This window comes from Sturnira hondurensis, unplaced genomic scaffold, assembly GCF_014824575.4.
Source record: "Sturnira hondurensis isolate 20B ecotype Veracruz unplaced genomic scaffold, ASM1482457v3 Scaffold0005279, whole genome shotgun sequence".
Lineage (NCBI taxonomy): Eukaryota > Metazoa > Chordata > Mammalia > Chiroptera > Phyllostomidae > Sturnira > Sturnira hondurensis.
In genome coordinates this window covers 8912937-8930708 of record NW_028077910.1, presented here as the reverse complement: position 1 = coordinate 8930708, position 17772 = coordinate 8912937, and the positions used below count along the sequence as shown (strand labels likewise).

General features: G+C 41.4%; 1 non-coding gene across 1 annotated transcript; it reads right to left on the bottom strand.

Annotated features, from left to right (window-relative positions):
- Positions 1–282: 282 nt before the first annotated feature.
- Positions 283–449, bottom strand: LOC118987549 (U1 spliceosomal RNA). The gene has a single exon (XR_005066601.1). It is a non-coding gene; the product is annotated as a U1 spliceosomal RNA (small nuclear RNA).
- Positions 450–17772: the final 17323 nt, after the last annotated feature.

The window sequence follows — 17772 nt, the reverse complement described above, 5'->3', positions numbered from 1 at the left end:
AGTTGTCTCCATTTTGCCCTGTCCTTTCCCTCCCACCCTCAATCCTACTCCCCTTTGGCTTTGACCATGGGTCCTTTACACTGTTTCTTGATGCCCCTCCCCCTTCTTTCCCGTTACCCCCCCTCCCTCTCCCCTCTGGTTACCGTCTTTATGATGTAAAATTGGTCTTAAATGGACCAAAATGTTTTATTATTATTGTTATTGAGGTGTTGATTTAATTCTCAATTACTCTTAAAAGTGGAGATAATTACTCAAAATGTTTTTTTTTTTCCTTTTCTTTATCAGGGAAGAGCAAGAACCCAGGCCCCCAGTACCACGAGTTTTGCAGTAAAGTTTCCCACATTTGGGGAAATCGCAGGGGTCAGCACATCCGCAGTACCATGGATAAGCCTTGTCCCGGGAAAACCACCTCCTGGGCGATCTTGGTATCTGCTCTGCCGGCTAAGCATACTACTAAAAATGTGTTTTAATGTTAAATCTAAGTTTTGTCAAGCCAACAAGTACCCCTGAACCTTTACCCTTTGTTTGGCAGAGAGGACTTTATGGAAAAAGCACAACAATTTGAACTACTTTGTGGGACACAGAAGCTGAACTTCTAAAGCTGGGGTCTGTCCAGCTGGCCATGAGAGGTCGACAGGCGTGATCTCTCCGTAACGGCCATTTCCACAACCGAGAAGGGCTGCGTGGTGTCACACTGTGCCGCTGCCTCCTTTCACTCCTTTCCAACGAGTGAAACTATGTTAGGTTTATTTTAAAAGCCTGTGACGATTTCCCTAAACGAGCGGCAAAGCTGCACCGTGTACGTCTCTAAGACGCATCTCTATCTTATCATGAGAATCTACTAAACCGGTGGAGGCTCCGCCTTCCCCGGGTGGGACTCTGTGGGTGCCCAGCTATCCAGAGGGCAAATATGTATCCTGAGATTAGTCGTTTAAACTGTTTGTTGATAACGGCCTCATTGTTACAATAGTTCATACTTGATTTTTATTTTGTCCCAGATCTTTTATAAACAATGTTTATAATTCTGATAACAATCCAACACAATAGGTAATTATTCTCATTTTTTTTGATGGGGAAACTGAAACTAAAAATTATCAGAGTAAAGCTGTACTTCAGGTTGAACTCCAGTTGTCATCATCCCTAACGTTTCTATTTTATACATAACTTTCCTTTTCAATCCTCCACACTTTTAAAGCCTGGCGTCTACTTGATTGTCAACTTTAGAGAACGTCTCTCTATTCTCTACTTTCTAAGCCTTTCTAACACATTGGACTTGGCTCGCCAATGTAAACCATGCTTCTGAAAAGCTCTCTGTAGGTTTCCGTGTCTTTGACTGGATTTATGAATCATGGTGGCCCTGCCCAATTTCTTGCCTTCCTAGAGAACACCTTTGCCAGGCCCCTCCCTCCCCATCAACCTTCTAGCTCTGGCCCCTCCTCTCACTTTCTGTAGGAGGGCAGAGACTGTGAACTAGCAGCCAGGCGGGCTACACCCACCCTAACGAGTATTTGGTTTCTCTAACCCAGTACTATTGTGCATTTTTTTTTTTTTTTAGCATTGTGACCACATTTAAAATGGAGTGATTTCAGAGGCTGAGCACAAAAGATCACATATTCTGTGATTCCATTTATCTAGTATAGGTAATATCCAGTACAGATAATATCCATTGGTGCTTTCCAGTGTCTGGAAGGAGGGAAGAATGGAAGTGACTCTTCAATGGGTGCAGGACTTTATTCCGGAGCATTGTAGGTACTTTGCAACCAGGTAGAAGAAGTGATTGCACAACCTTGTGAATGCATTAAATGCTACTACATTGTTCACTTTAAAATAGTTCATTGTATCCTAGTTTGAATTTCACACAAACGAAGACATTAGTAGAGTGGTCTCAGATTTTCTACCTTGACTGGGACCTGCTCTCTCATTTTCTCCATGTGACCGTCAGCTACAGTGGAGTGGCCACTACCCCTTCGAATGAGATGTGCTTTAGGGGCCATCACTGCCAGATGGTACTGGTCGTTTGAGTCGGAGAGTAAGAGTCAGGGCCAAGTTCCCACATATCTGAGCTGTTGACTTTACTTCAACAAAGTGCTATTTTTCTCTGCACTCCATAAAAAGCAAGAAAAAAACCCCAATTTGCTGGGAGATCTAGTCTTCAAGAAAAAAATGGGGTCAGTGGAGAGGTAAGGAAACAGATTGTCTTCCTTGAAAAAAAGGATATTCTTTTATATTGAATAGGCGAACACAGTCTATCAGTATTGAACCAATACCAAATGGGAGCTTCACTCCTTCACCCATCTCTGGGGCATCCGACAGGTGGTTCCTAGCACTGAGTTACATTTTCATCATGGAAACAAAGAGCAGTGAACTGGAAGAGGCAGAACAAAAGAGAAAGGGAGTCAAATGAAACAGAGACCAGCAGTAGCAAACAGCAGAAGCACAGAACGAATAGTTTCTATTCTCCCCCGCCGTCCCTGACGCTCTGTCCAGTAGCAAGAAGACAGTTCCCTCCTTCAAGGGTCATTGTGGACTAATGTCTGAAATCAGTTTGGATGCTTTTACTCCTCTAATGGAAGCCCATGGCGTAAAGAATTTAACCTTGACCCAAAAGATCTCTGGTCTTTGACCTTGACTTCTGAAGGTAATTGTTAAGCCCCTAGAATGGCAGGCCTGATAAGAGTGTCTTTGTTCTCCTGGGCCTTGGTTCACCAGGTCCTCTAACGGTACAATATGTGGTAGCAGCCGGCTATGCCTAGATAGTCTTAGGGTGGGGGGCTGCCCACACCAGAACACCCCAAATCATATTTAGGGTTATGCCATGGGAGACAACCTTGAGGCTGAGTTCAGCCATGAGGGCGATGGACCTATCAATGATGCCTCAATACGAACTCTGAACACGGAGCTTAGATAAAGTCCCCTCCTTGGTGATATTCTGTGTGCATTGTCACACAGTGATGCCTAGAAATGGATGTGTTCTGGCTCCGTGGAGAGAGGACAATGGGAGCTTCATGTTTGGTACTTCATTGGATTCTGCCCTAGGTGCTTCATCCCTTTGTTGATTTTCAACTATACCCTTTCCCTCAAATAAACTGTAACTGTGAGTATAACAGCTTTCAGTGAGTCCTTGTAGCAGAGGAACAAACCTGACCTTGGCTTCGGGATCCCCAGAAACTTGCAACTGCTTTCAGAAGGGAGGGCAGTCTTGTGTGGACTGTTTTCCCTTTAATTTTGCAGTCGGCTAACCTCTTCACGAAGTCTCCTTGATTTTTTTCTAAACACATATGTGCATGCACATACACACATACTGTATCTTGATTACCTCATGGGAGTAAAATTCATGATGACAGGGACACATTTTCCCTCCTACTTTACCAACTTTCATACTGTTTTAAATTTTCATAAGTATGCATTGTGTGTATAATAAACACATTTAAAGAGTTTCATCTTTTCATCTCTATTCTTCTATCAAACAAAGATACTAAGAATAAAAAAGATAATTTATAAAGAGAAATAGTAAACTGGAAACCAATCACAGAAATAATTAAGGTGCAATTACGTGCTATACAATTTATTTTAATCCTTGGCAAAATTTGAAACAAGTGTATTGAATTGTGTGTATAATGTGCCTGATTCTAAATGGCAATTAGGTCATTTAAACTATAATTAGAATTTTCAAATAAATCATCATAATTTCTCTAAATATGCACACTGAGTCATAATATTGCTTTATGGAAACCACATCAGAGAACCATTTAAATGAAGCTTAGAAAGTCTCATGAGTTTATGTCTGTGTATGTATTGGACTAAAGTGAGGTCTTCAGCCTGAAAGAAAAAAGAGATGAACTCCTCTAAATGCCAAATTTGGAACTAAAATAAAATAAATATTTGGAAACATATTAGGAGATAGTAGAGTTTGAGGAGTATGGATAATACTAAAGTAATATAAAATAAAGTAACATTACTTTAGTATGAATAATACTAAGGTAATATTAAATTAAAGTAATATAAAATAAAATAAAAACCTGCAGATTTCTCCCTCCCCTCTTCCCTCTCCAACTTAGGAGCTGGGGTAAGGTAGGGCCCTGCACTTAGGCCAGAGGTATAGCAGTTTCACAATGTCAAAGACAAAACTGTGTTAGGACAACAGCAGCAAAGGCTGTTCATTCACATCGTGGGTCTGGGCTCCCTTCCGTCATCACCTTCATTTGAGCAGGAGTTCTAAGGTGGTAGGGAGGAGAATACGTTTATAGAAAAAAAGAGGAATCCCAGTCTCTGGTTGGCAAGCATTCTATTAAGGTGGATTTTTAGAAGTGGCAGAATCTTTCTGTTTGGACTTCAGTCACATTTCTTGGTTGGCTTTAAGGGGGCAAGTGAGAAAGAAGTGTTCAGTGCTAGGGGTGGAGGCTTACAATTTCCTGGAACAAATTGGGGTTCGAGGGATCCTATTTTAGGCCAAACTATCATGATGGTCTCTATGGGGGTGGGCAGGGCTGGCGACCATGGCAGGCCGGCAGTTTCTCAATGAAGTCAGGGCTGGACAGCTGTCAGCTCTTGCTCTGGGTGGAGTCCCTGGCCTCTTTCTCCCTGTGTGTGTTTTCCCCTGTTGCACTCTCCCGCATTCGCTCTGCACCCATCTCTGCCCTTCCCTTTGAGCCTTAAACACGTGACCTCAGTTCCTGCAGTGGGTCCTCTGGTCTCTCTCTTCCTCTCCAGGGAATGTTCTCCTCAGTCTTCACGTGGCTCACTCTACGGCTACTCAGGCCTTTCCTACCTCGTATCTGCTGCTCAGGCCCTTTTAAACCAATCATTGAAATGAAGAGAATAGGAAGAAAGAGCCTACATTGAAATTTGCTTATATATGTATGCATAGTGAAACTCTGGAAGTTACATGAGAATTTAACAGTTGGGAAGGAAGAGTGAGACCTGAGACTATGGACATGTGGATTGCAGGGGGAGATTTATGGTTTCTCCTCATATAGCCTGACTTTGAATCATGCAAATGAACTGCCTATTCAAAATATTTTTTAAAAAGTGGAAATACATTAACAGCAGCCATTTAGCCAGCCACCATCACTACACCTTGTATGTGTGCATATCTGAATGTTGGTCTGAAAGAGACCTTTTCCACATTTATGGTTAGATAATAATTTGTTTGAATATAGAAGAGTAAGTTGAAAACAATTCAGCACAGAATTTTGAATATGTTTTTCTTCATTGCCTTCTAGTATTCAGTGTTCCTGATGAGAAATTGGATGTCCTTTGTTGTCATTATTGAAGTTTTTAGGACCTTCTCTTTATCTCTAATGGTTTTCTCCACTCATTTAAAAAATTACAGCAAAATACAAATGACATAAGATCTATATTATTGTAACCATTTTAAGTTTGCAGTTCAGTGATATTAAACACATTCATGCTGTGTGTAACCATCACCAACACCCATCTTCAGAGTCCTTTTATTTTGCAAAACTGAAACTCTACATGTTCATCACCTAACAACTCTCCATTGCCCCTCTCTGCCCCTCCTGGCCCTGGAAACCACCATTCCCTTTCTCTCTCCATGAATTTGACCATCCTACGTACCCCTTTTAAGTGGTCATAAAGTATTTTATATCTTATGCTTCTGTAGCACCCGTCAGCATTTCCTTATTTGCTCATTTGTTCACTGCTTGTCTCCCGCACTGCGTTTTAAGCTCCGTGAGAGGAAGGACACCACTCCGCTGCTCATCCCTGCGTGCTCAGAGCCGAGAGCACGTCAGGAGCAGAGTAGGAGGCGGGTTGATGAATGCTAAATGACACCCACAGGGCAGTTCCTCCGTGGGAGGAATTCTCAACACCGCTTTCTCAGAAGAGGTGTGAACCCGGCAAACATTTAACAGGTCTTCAACTGCCTGCCTGGGATAGGAGGTGGGCTTGGGTTTGGCCTCGATGGCCTGAATTTCTGACTTGCTGCCTGTATAATATTACAATGGAACCACTAAAATAAGCCTCCACTTAGTATAATTAGGACCAAACTACCACTATAAGACAGTCTGCAAAAGGTCTTATGATGAGAAATCCTTAAGTGCGGTTTCTTAGTTGGCGAATAACTGGTGTTTTTCTTTTCTCTTGTCTTGAAACAGAAGATTACTCTACAGTCTTCAGATAAATACTGGTTTATCCTCTGCTGAGAAGAACCTTGGCTATGATCTTGTCAGAGGGCCAATATTCCTTTCTTTCTGGGCAAGATTAAAGCGAGACAGGGAGGATCAGCCACATTTTCTTAAAGGGCCAGGCATTAAGCATTATCGGCTTTGTAGGCTGTATGATGCCCGCCTAACGACCCGGCCCTGCCGTTGGAGCACAAAAGCAGCCAGGACGATAGACAGAATGTAGAGGAATTAGCATGGCTGCATTCCAGTAACACTTTGTATGGATACTTAAACTTTGGTGTAGTAAAATTTTCATGTGTCACAGAATACTATTCTTCTTTAGATTTTTTTCTTCCCATTTAACCAAAACCATTCGTCTCTGTTCCTTTCTTCTTTTCTTGATCTTTTCCCTTGTGCTTTGCTGGCTTTCTTTAGTACGTTGTTCGGTTTCCTTCCTCTCTATGTTTTGTATATCTCTTGTAGATTTTTTGTTTGTGGTTACTGTGGGGTTTCTGTATAAAATTCTGTAGCTATAGAAATCTGTTTTAAAGCTGATAGTCATTTGAATTCAAATATATTCTAAAAGGGCTACAGTTTTACTCCCCATTCCAAGCTCTTTATTTTTGATGTCATATTATAGACAATTTTGTTTTGTGTATCTCCTAACGACTTATAGTAGTGTGACTTAAATTTGGTACTTTTGTCTTTTTACCTTTGTAGTAGCATTCTAATTGGCTGATTTGCTGTTAAATATTTGCCTTTATCTATGAGATTTTTCCCTGTGCATATACATTTTTCTGGTTATGGCCTTTTTTTCCTGCTTAAAGAAGACTCTTTAACATTTCTTGTAAAACTTGTGTAATCGTGATGAACTACTTCAGGCTGTGCTTGTCTGGGAAACTATTAATCTCTCCTTTGATTCTGGATGATAACCTTGACAGGTAAATTATTCTAGGTTGTAGGTTCCTTTCCTTCAGGACTTTAGAAATGTCCTGCCACTCTCTTCTGGACTTTAAAGCTGCTGCTGAAAAATCAGTTGATAACCTTATGTCATTTCCTTTGTATGTAACTTGTTTTCCTCTTGTTGCCTTTAAATTGTTGCTTTATCGTTAACTTTAGCCATTTTAATTACAGTCTGTCTTGACATGGCTCTCTCCAGGTTCACATTATTTGGAATTTTCCGTGCCCCCGGGACCTGATTGTCTATCTCCTTTCCCAGGTCAGAAAAGTTTTCAGCCATTTTTTTCTTCAAATAAATTTTCTGCTCCTTTCCCTTCTCCTCTGCCTCTCCCTCTTTCCCCTCCTTCTCCCCTCCCCCTCCTTCTTCTTCCTTTTCTTCTCCTCTTTCTCCTTCTCCTTGGATTCTTACAGTATAAGTGTTTGTGTGCTTGATGCTGCCCCAGCATCTCTTAAAGTATCTCCAGTTTTTAAAATTCTTTCTTTCTTTTTTTGTTGTTCTGATTGGTTGTTTTCCACTAGTCTGTCTTTCAGGTCACTGATCTATTTTTCTGTATTAGCTAATTTCTAATACTCTAGAAGTATTAGAAAAATACTTCTAGAGTATTTTTCATATCAATGATTATATTCTTCAACTGTACTTGGTTTTTTTACTTTCTAATTCTTTGGTGAAGTTCTCCGCAGGTTCTTCTGTTCCATTCTCGAATTTGGTGAAGCCACCTTACGTTCGTTATTTTGGATTCTTTATCGGGTGAATTACTAATCTCTATGTCATTCGGGGGTTTTGCTGGGCATTTCTTTTGTTCCTTCATTTGAGGGATATTATTCTGTCTTCTCATTTTATGGGACTTTCTATCTTTATTTATATAAATTAGACAAAATACCTATTTTTCTCAGTCTTGAAAATGTGGCTTTTCAAAAACAGCTTCTGTGTCAGCCGTGACTGCTGCGTGGCTTTGGCAGGGGATCGGAACAGAGCGGGTTCCTGCGGCATCCAAGGCCCCAGCCTGCTGGATGGAGTGGCTCTGACGCTGGAGACCACGTAGGTGTAGTGAGGCCCTGCGGATCCCACGCCCGCCTTTTGTTTGGAGACAAAATAGGTTCCAGGCGACGGGGCCAGAAACAAACAGCAGTGGCCTTGCAGATCGAACAAGCACCTGCAGAGAGCTCCCACCTGCCCTGTCAGGGTGGGTGTAAATGCAAACGATGGTGCTCACCAGCACTTTTGATCCTGCGGATCCTGGAGATATCGCAGGGCTCTCAGACAAGGTACGGAAACAACACAGGTGTCCATTGGCCGGCAAACAGATAACGGGGTGGTAAATGTATGCAACGAAACACTACTCAGCAATAAAAAAAGACTGGCATCTCCCCATTTGTGATAGCATGGATGGACCTAGAGGGTATGTTAGGGAAATAAATCAGATAGGGAAGGACAAATACCACATGCTTCTACTTATATGTGAAATGCAAGAAAAAATAAATAAAACAAATGAACAAAGGAAACAAAACAAATTAGACCCATAGATACAGAGAACAAGCTAATGGTCGCCAAAGGGGAGAAAGATGTGGGTGAAAGGAAAAAAAAACCCTTAAAAATAAGTGGAAATAAGTTAAAAATAAAATGTTTAAAAATATAACATAGACACTGAGGAATATAAATATTCTTACCTCCTTAGCTATGTAAAAACAGGCAGTGAGCTCCATTTGGTCCAAGGGCAGGAGTTCACCTACCTCTGGACCAGATGGCTCTCATCTTGAAGGAAGGATGACCTATGAAATATAAAACATAATCCCCAGATAGTACAGAGCACACAGAAGACAATACATAGACACATTTCACTGAGTGTGGATCTTCTTGAAACCAACAGGAAGAGAAGAACTTTGTCAACTCTCTAGGAACAATAACTACTCTGTTCTTGAAAACACGGGTACACGGAAATGTGCTACCACAGGGCGATGGCAGTAGCTTCACTCCTAGAAGAAATTATTCTTGGACTAACATTACACACTAACTTAAAAGCCTCCATTGAACAAAGATGAATAAGCCATTTCCTTCTCACTAAGGAGAAAAAAATATCATGTCAAATTGCACAAAGAGTTTGTGCACATGTATACATTTTTCTACTGGGCCTCATTATTGCCCTTGACTTCATCTTAAATCATACAGTGTAAGGATTGAATCTGCAACACTCTAGGACTGTGTGTGTATTAGCAACCAGTGTTTAAAGCTAAGAGAGCTGAGGCGAAGAGGAGTTAAGGAACTTCCCTGAAGTCACACAGCTGCCACATGCAGAGCTGGCTTCGGACCCAGGCAGTGCGACCTCAGAACTCTCTCTTTTCACCACTGTGCTATGTTTAGATCGCCACATCTTTTAATTTTCAGGCTGATAACACTCTTGCTCTTCAAGGGAAACTGCTCCCTCTATAAAGAGTGGAGTTTAAAAGTATTTCACCCACTGCAATAAATAAGCTGTGGTACATGCACATCGAAGACTTAAGTGCAGGCTATATTGGACAGGCTCATCAGCCTGGCAGAGTGGGGCCTAGCCAAGGCCTACTCAGGGAAAGCACCTGGGTTTTACATACAGACTCAAGAGAGCCTTTTTGGAAAAAGGCTTAAAATTTTTTTTGGTAAGAAAGTAGGGTAAAAATCCATTCTTCTATAGAAATGTTCTCTTTGCCAGGTTTCACTATATATACTCACATATGTGAAGCATAATGAAATAAAATTTCAAATAGGTGTAAAGTACCTCGTAGAAATGTTTCCATCCAATATAAAAAGCTAAGCAAAGTTCACATTATTTTAAAATACTAATTGTAGAATATGCTGCCGGCACTAAGGTCTCTTTTGGTGAAAGGACATTGGTCAAAAGCCTACTTCACAATGCTAAATACGGGAGCTGGCAGGTAAGTCCCTTTGGCAGGTTAGCTAATTTTCTCTTCAAAACTCTTTTGTTACTCTGTGTGAATTTGATTTGTATAGGTGGCACACTGGGATAAAGTGACAGCTTTCTAAAGACTCCCTTTAATAATGTTCTAGGGCCCAGAGAACTAATTATTTAGCCATCCATCAAATGTGTCTTTCATAGTTGCATACTTTGCGGTTCCAAAGGATGGGAGTTGGCAAACTTGTTAGTGCGAGTGAGTCTAGGTACAACGAAAATTTCTTGAACAAATTCTTATTTGTGTTCAGGCATGGATGTTGATCATGCATATCTCTGCACTAATTTACTTGGGGACAGTAGGGTGACTTGATTCAGTGTGTCCTTCTGAATGCTTATTTTATGCATTGTACAATGTGGAATGTAACTGGCCACAACTTTCGGGGGGGTTTCTTCTCTCTCTCTTTTTCTTTTCTTTTCTCTTTGTATTTCAAACAGCCAACTGGGTTGTACAAGAAGGGAAATCAACTTTTTCTCCTAGGAAGAAGTAACAAATGGATAAAATGTGAAGGTTGTTTTCCCTGTCACGTCCCTTCTCCACCCACCTGGTCACCCAGACAGGCATGTAACTTCTTCTGCGTCAGCCCTGCCAGAGATGAATATGACACGTTCCAGAGAAGAAGTCACAGCAAACTTCCCTGGGTATTGTTCCCCAAAACTAAAGCCAAGGTTAACAAATCCAAACTCTTGGAAGGGTCTGAGAGATACAGAGATGGAGGGGCATGCTGGATGAGCTGGTAGGAGTGGAGTTTTGGGTAGAGAAGGCAGTAAGGCCCCAGCTTTTGTTATTTGGGATGTGAACTTATGGAGACCAGACTTCCATTTTTTTAAGGGAAATCTGGAAATCCAACCTTTCAATACAAAGAACTTCTCACCCTAGCCTACGGAGGAGAACAGGATTAGCCAGAGAGGTAATTTTCCTGACCAAAGAGAGGGGTTTTCCGGGCTTCAGAAGCAAGATCATTTTGTGGTGAGACATTTCTTTGTGCACAGCCCTCCGCAGCCCCTCTGTGGGCAGAGGGGCGGGGGGGGGGAGCGGGGGGGCAGAGGCGTGGCTTCGAAGGTGCTGGGGTGGGGGTGGGGGTGGGGGCGGAGGGATCCCAGGTACCGGGATTTGGGGGAGCTAATAAAATGAACGTTGGTGCAGCACCCCATTTCAAAGGAGGAGGGGAAACGATGGGAATAGAAAATAAGTGTAAAATATTAAATGTGCTTGCGTAAGAGAACATTACAACATATCGAGGCACCTACAGCAGCGTGGCTAAACAAAACCTGCTTTCGAATACTGAGTTCAAATCACAAATCTCACATTTACTTGCTGTGCCTCTTGAGGAGAGTTACGTGAACTCCCAATACAGGTTTCCCCATTGTTAACATGGGAACAGTGCTGCATAGTACTAAGGTGGCCTCACAGTGCTGCGACGATAAAAGAAAATCCCACGTGGATTGTGGTACGCTGAACGAGGAGGACTCGTGAGACACCACCGGGAAACTGTCTCCACTAAGACAGTCTCTCGCTGTCTTTTTAAAGTGTCTCTGGTAGGGAAGTCCTGCTGCTGCTGGTTGAAAATGCAGGCAGATCAATTAATTTTCTGCTTCGCTTAGGTCCTCAGAAGTTTTCCGGATATTCAAGGTTGCTGACACTACCGCAATTCTGAAAATGGTCTGACCCCATATAACAATAGAAAATCCCAATTTAAAGTTAGATCTGTCTCCCACCCGGCAGACGGGAAGGGAGGGGAGGAAAGCGCTCACTCGGTTGGTTCTGCTGTAAGAGGCCGTGGCCCACCTGGGAGGTGGTTGAACGTGGACCGTTCCTTGGCCATTTTTGTACATGCTTCCGGGGGCCCTGCTGGGATGGTCCAACCGTGCAAGCGGTGCGTTGCCCTCCAGCCTGCCACCTCCTCCCTCAGCCTTCTTTTCTCTGTTCTCGCGGTGGTCCACAATGCCCCCTCGGTTGCTTGCTGCGCTATTACTTCCCCAGAGGGTCCTCTGAAGTAGGCTTTAAAACAGCTCCATGCTGGCATACAGCGAGCATAACACACACACACACACACACACACACACACACACACATGCCATTATTATTACTATAGTTAGAAATAACCCATTTGAGGGAAGATTACACACAAAAAGACATTTATCTAGTTCCAAATTACGCCCTTTGTACTATAGACACATTTTAAGTGTTTTTTTTTTATTAAAAATGGACAATCTGATGCTTGTTCCACGTACCTATTGCAAGTGCCATGTATGTGTTCACAGGGTGTGCCAGCATAAGATACGTTAACTAAATACAGGCGGATCTTTGTGCAAGGGGCATGGAAGACCGGCGGAGGAAGGCGGCGTCTGAATCAAGCTTTTGGCAGGTGAGGAGGATTAGCTCAGGTGGCTCAGAGAGCGGATACGTCTGGAGCTGACACCCATGGGTGACGGTGTGTTACAACAGAGTTCAATTGTGGGTGGTGATGAAAGCTAGTATGGACTGAGGGTTTACCGAATGCTTCATCTGGACTACGTGACTACGTGATTTATTCTTCTCAACTCTGTGAGACAGGTATTATTATTCTTCCTTCTTGCCCACGGAATGAGATTGGGTGAAGATAGAGACCTGCTAATCCGCAAATGATCCACCAGGTGGCACCAAAACACAATATTCCAAGTATGAAGCTCCTTCAGGGAAGAAAACCCAAACCTTCGACTGTGTGGAGATGATTATAAAACAGTCTCAGGTGCAACTTAGACAGAAATTTAAATTCTCATCCAAGTCTCCCAAATAGTTGGTATAGAATGGTTTTAGGGGAAGAGAAATAGAGTCTTTTTCAGGAATATGATCTTCATTTTTAGTTTCCTCTCTTTAGATTTCAGACGAGAGGCTGTGATGGACATTACCATATGAGGAACATGAATACTCCCAGGGACCCCCTCATTTTCACTCAGTGTTTGCTTACTTGTCTTTTTCTCAGGGCTGAAGCTCTGCTTGTTACAGAATCGCATGTCATCAACAATAGAAACACAACAGCTCCCTTTTATCAAAGTAGCCATTAAGAGAAGTGAAAGCAAATCTATGCGTCCAGCATTTGAGCTAAACACAAGAGTAAAATTAATCATTTCTCTGATTTAAAAATGCGTTTTAAAATACCGTTTTTCTTCATTTTGAAAATTGAGCTAATTATATAGCAAAAACACTGTGGTTGACCACTTAAATTATTAAAATAGCTAATGAAATTAAAATGTATCTTCTTGGTATTGTGTTCTAACTTCAGAGTAGACAGTTTTTTTGTTAAATCAACACAATGAATTGCGGTTTAATAGTAGTACTTTAAGAAACTTTAAGGTGTTTTTTCACACACTCACCCAAGGATATTTTTTCATTGCTTTTAGAGAGAGAGAGAGAAACATTGATGACAGATTGGTTGCCTCCTATACACTCCTGAACAGGGAATAATATGCATTGAGACCAGGGATCAAACCTACAGCCTATGTGTGTGCCAGGATCGGGAATTGAACCCGCAACATTTCTGTTATGGACAACATTCCAACCAACCGAGTCACACAGGCCGGGGCAGAAACTTTAAGGTTTGGTTTTAGTAATATTTTAACGGCTTAAAAAACACTGCACACATTATGAATTAACACTTTTGCTGGGTGAATGAACAAGAGTCAATTTGACAAAATTTTGTGAAAATATCATGTGATAAAAAAATCTATGAGGGGTTGTTCTTTCAAATTTGAGGATAGGTACTTAGTGATTAACGAATTTCTCAGGTTGACAGGAAATGGATAAAGGAACAGTAGACATTAACTCTCATTCTTTTTATTTTTCTTTGGAGAGGGAAGAAATAAAGTAAATTCACAGCACACAGTGAATTTAAAATTATTAAGTCCTTCTAACAAATAATTTGATGGTAACTATTAGTTTTGTGTATATACCTTTATAATATTTTGTATGCATCACTTTAGTAACATATTGCTAGCAGTTGTAACATACATATGCAAAAAGGACATAAATATCCCTTGTTTTACAAACGTTGGTTTGTGTGTGTGGCTCTTACTCTGCAGCCTGCGTGAATGTCTGCCTGCTTCCTTGCCCCAGGGCATCATCTGAGTGTCCACCATTCCTAAAGTGCTTCGGGACCACTTAGGCTAAAAGGTGCTATTTATTGTGAAGTTATCTTATTTTATTCCCAAGGGAATTTCGTCATTTTGTATTTGTGAAAATTGTCAGTGTGTCTTTCTCAAAATGCAATTATCTGAAAGAAGCAACCCAACACAGAGTGGACCCCTTGTCTTCAAAGTCATTTTATTAAGAGTAAATTAGACGGGAAAAATGATAGTCTAAAATGCATTTTCAATAGATTGCTGTCTAAAATGCATTTTCAATAGATTGCTGTCAGGCCTGCTACCTGTCAAACGGAGAGGCCTGAAGTTTCACAGTGACATATGGATTAGCCCAGGCTTCCCTGCAGCGTGAAAACTAAAGACAATCGGTGATGCATGGGGCAAACTCATCTTAAAACAGAGACATCAACAAAGGAATATGACAGCATGAAAAGACAGAGTGCAGTCTACTGTCCGCATTTGCAAAGAGATTCTGTCTGAATCCATAACTTCAATACCCTGTGAGACAGAAAAAGAGAAAATACACATTAAGTGTAATTGTTCATCGGATACTTCGTTGTAGCAAATGCTGTACTTCATTGTCTAAAGCGAAGAGTGAATGGGAACAATGGATAAAATAGCTGTGGTTATAAAGAGCCATTAAAAAGAACCGCATGGTATTAGAATTATTTGATTTTCAAAAAACATCCATCAGAGAGACTTTAAATTTCAAATTTCGCATCCACTAATCAATGGCAAAAATGAAGGCTGGACTCACAAAAGAATCTCAAGAGAAAAAAACTCTTTTCCCAGTTAGAGGTTTCAACCACACTGGTGATGTCATTAAGTTCAGGGTTTGTTCGAGAAAAAGGTGCACCTCAAAGTTAAAGAAAATTATATAGATCTGCTTAGGTCTGGTAAAAAAAAATACAGTATGGATTTTCTTTTAATCCTCCATGTGAACAATTTCATAGAACACTTGTCTGACCAGTAACTTTCATTTAAAAAGAAGTGAAATTCCTCTACGAGCCATTTCAACCCGTGTATCCTAAAGGACTCCAGAAACAGGTGTAATAACACGATGCAAAAAGGAAAGTGGTAGAAAATGGTGTATCACATTATATAAACTGCTGGGATTCTAAGCTTGGCATCAGATGCATAAACCAAAGTAAGATAATTTGGGCATTAACCACACCTACTGGAGAACCACGAAGGGCTCAATAGGAAAAGTTCAAGTAAGGGAACCTTTGGGGTGCCCTAAAGAGGTTTATCTACTGGATGAGGCTCAGTGGTGACAACTACTTTGTCGAACTATCAGCTGTTTGATGGCTCCCTCCCCTCAGGACAGAGCTGGCTCTGCAGAGTCATTGGCGTCCCACAGAGTCATTCAAGGGAAGCTGGAAGGCGAGAGGGGGGGTGTTGTTAAATGTTCATGAATTTCTTTATAAATAAGGAGTCATATTTTCTAAATAACTTATTAGGGTCTTTTAGCACATCCATGTCCTTCCTAGCGAAGCGCAGGGTCCTGAAGGTTTGAAAGACAGGGTCAGTGGCTTTCAAGGTTGTCCTTGGTGGCACCAGAAGGCACACATAGGATGCTACGTCAGAAGTCATGATGCAGGTTTGGAGAAGGCTAAGGATACTAGACATCAGTAAGGAATGAGCAAGACGTTCGGGACACCAGCTAAAGCAATTCCGAAGTTCACGATTTAGCCTTTAAGTAGAGTACTACGCAGAGAATTTAGCGCATTGATACTTGCTTTAGGTCCATGTAGGGTTAAAACATACATAGAAACATTGCATAGAAGTAAAATAAATATTTTGCACATTTTACATTGTGTTTTACAATTCAGTGTTCATGGGATGACTGTTTGTGTTTTGTATTCATTACATCTCTTGTTAATAAATCTCTTGCTTTTTTTCTACAAGCCCATAGGAATGAGCTTTGATTTCTCATTTTTGGAGTATAAACGCACACCCCTGAAACCACAGCATGTACTCTTCTGATATAATTGCTGTTGCTTCTGTTGCTATTAGGTTATTTTCTTGTGGTGGTGGTTCCAGGATGGTTACACTATTATCTCAGCATTAGCACGCTGTGTCAGATAAGATTGTTTTCAGCTGCATAAAACAGATCACAATCAATTATCCAAAGGAGAATTTGTTTTGCTCTAAGAAAACTGATCAGAGACCAGCCAACCAGGACTGTTCTGGCAGCTCTTGGTGATACCAGAGTCTGCGTACTTTCTCTCTTTCTGCTCCTCCATTTTTGGCCTGTGACCGTTCTGCATATGGTCTTCTCAGAGATCCCAGACGTTCGATCTCTAGCCTTCTCTGAGCATCCCAAGAAGAAGGAGAAGAACACCCCAGGAAGAAATGGTGGTATCCTTAGCAGGAAGGCAAGCAACACTTTCCTAGAAATCCCCAGTGACTTTATGCTTACTTTTCGTTAGCCAGAGCTGTGCCTGGTGACCATCGCTACCTGAGAGGGCTTGAAAATACAGCTCGTAGCAGGTCACCAAAACAGTGCCCTGAGTGTGTGGAGGAAGGAGGGACTACATAATGGTGGGCTGGATCCCACAGAAACATCTCTGAGTGTACAGAGAGTGAAATAGGAAAATGCATTTTTAAAAAGATAAAATAAATGCTTAAAGAAAACACGTTGAAGGGAAATGTAGACCCATACAGGATGGTAGAAAATTCCAGTAGGAACTCTGACTGGTGTGGCTCAGTGGCTTTGGTGTTGTCCCACAAACTGAAAGGTCACTGGTTCTATTCTGGTCAGGCCTCCTGCCTGGGTTGTGGGCCAGGTCCCCACTTGGGGGCATGTGAAAGGCAACTCAATGGTGTTTCTCTCCCTCTCTTTCTTCCTCCCTTCTCCTCTCTCTAAAATTAAATAGAATCTTTAAAAAGATAAAATTTTAGTAGGCACTATAAAGAGGTTGATATTTGGACCAAGTGCACCAAGGAAAGTATTTTTTTATTTTAAAAGGATTTGAGGTTGCCGTGTGTGGGATGAAGAGAAGCAAGGAAGAACACTAAACTGAAGTCATAGAAAAAGCTGACCATGACTTGTTTCTCCATGATGTTTGAGAACCAAATACAGGCAGGTGAGTTTTACATGGGGCTGCAATGATGAAGAGCAAAGGGGTAGCAGGCAGAGCTGGCCTGTTCTGGCTTTTTGACTCATTGTGGCCTGGGTGGCTGGACCAAGTTACTTAGCCTCTTTCTCCATGTCTGTGAAATTGAGGCAATGACAATTCCTGTCTCACTGGTTTGTGAGAGTCATTGTCATAACGCTCAACACATAATAATCCATGAAAACATATTAAATAACATTGGTTGTGGCATCAATACAATCATTAATCTTATGATGTGAAATTGGGAATTATTTCATTGATCCTGGCCCAGCTGCACTTCATACAGCTGTACTATGTGACCTTGGACAAGTTATTCAACCCTGTGCCCAGATTATTTTTCCTCAATAAAATGAATGTGGTAATACCAATCTCACAGGCTGATTGTAACAAGCACATACCAGGATTATGTAAAAATCCTTTAAAGAAAGAAGTGTTATATTCACGTGTCAGGTATTAGTGTTACTGTATTATGTGTATTTTTCCCCCTTTTCTGTCCGTTACTTT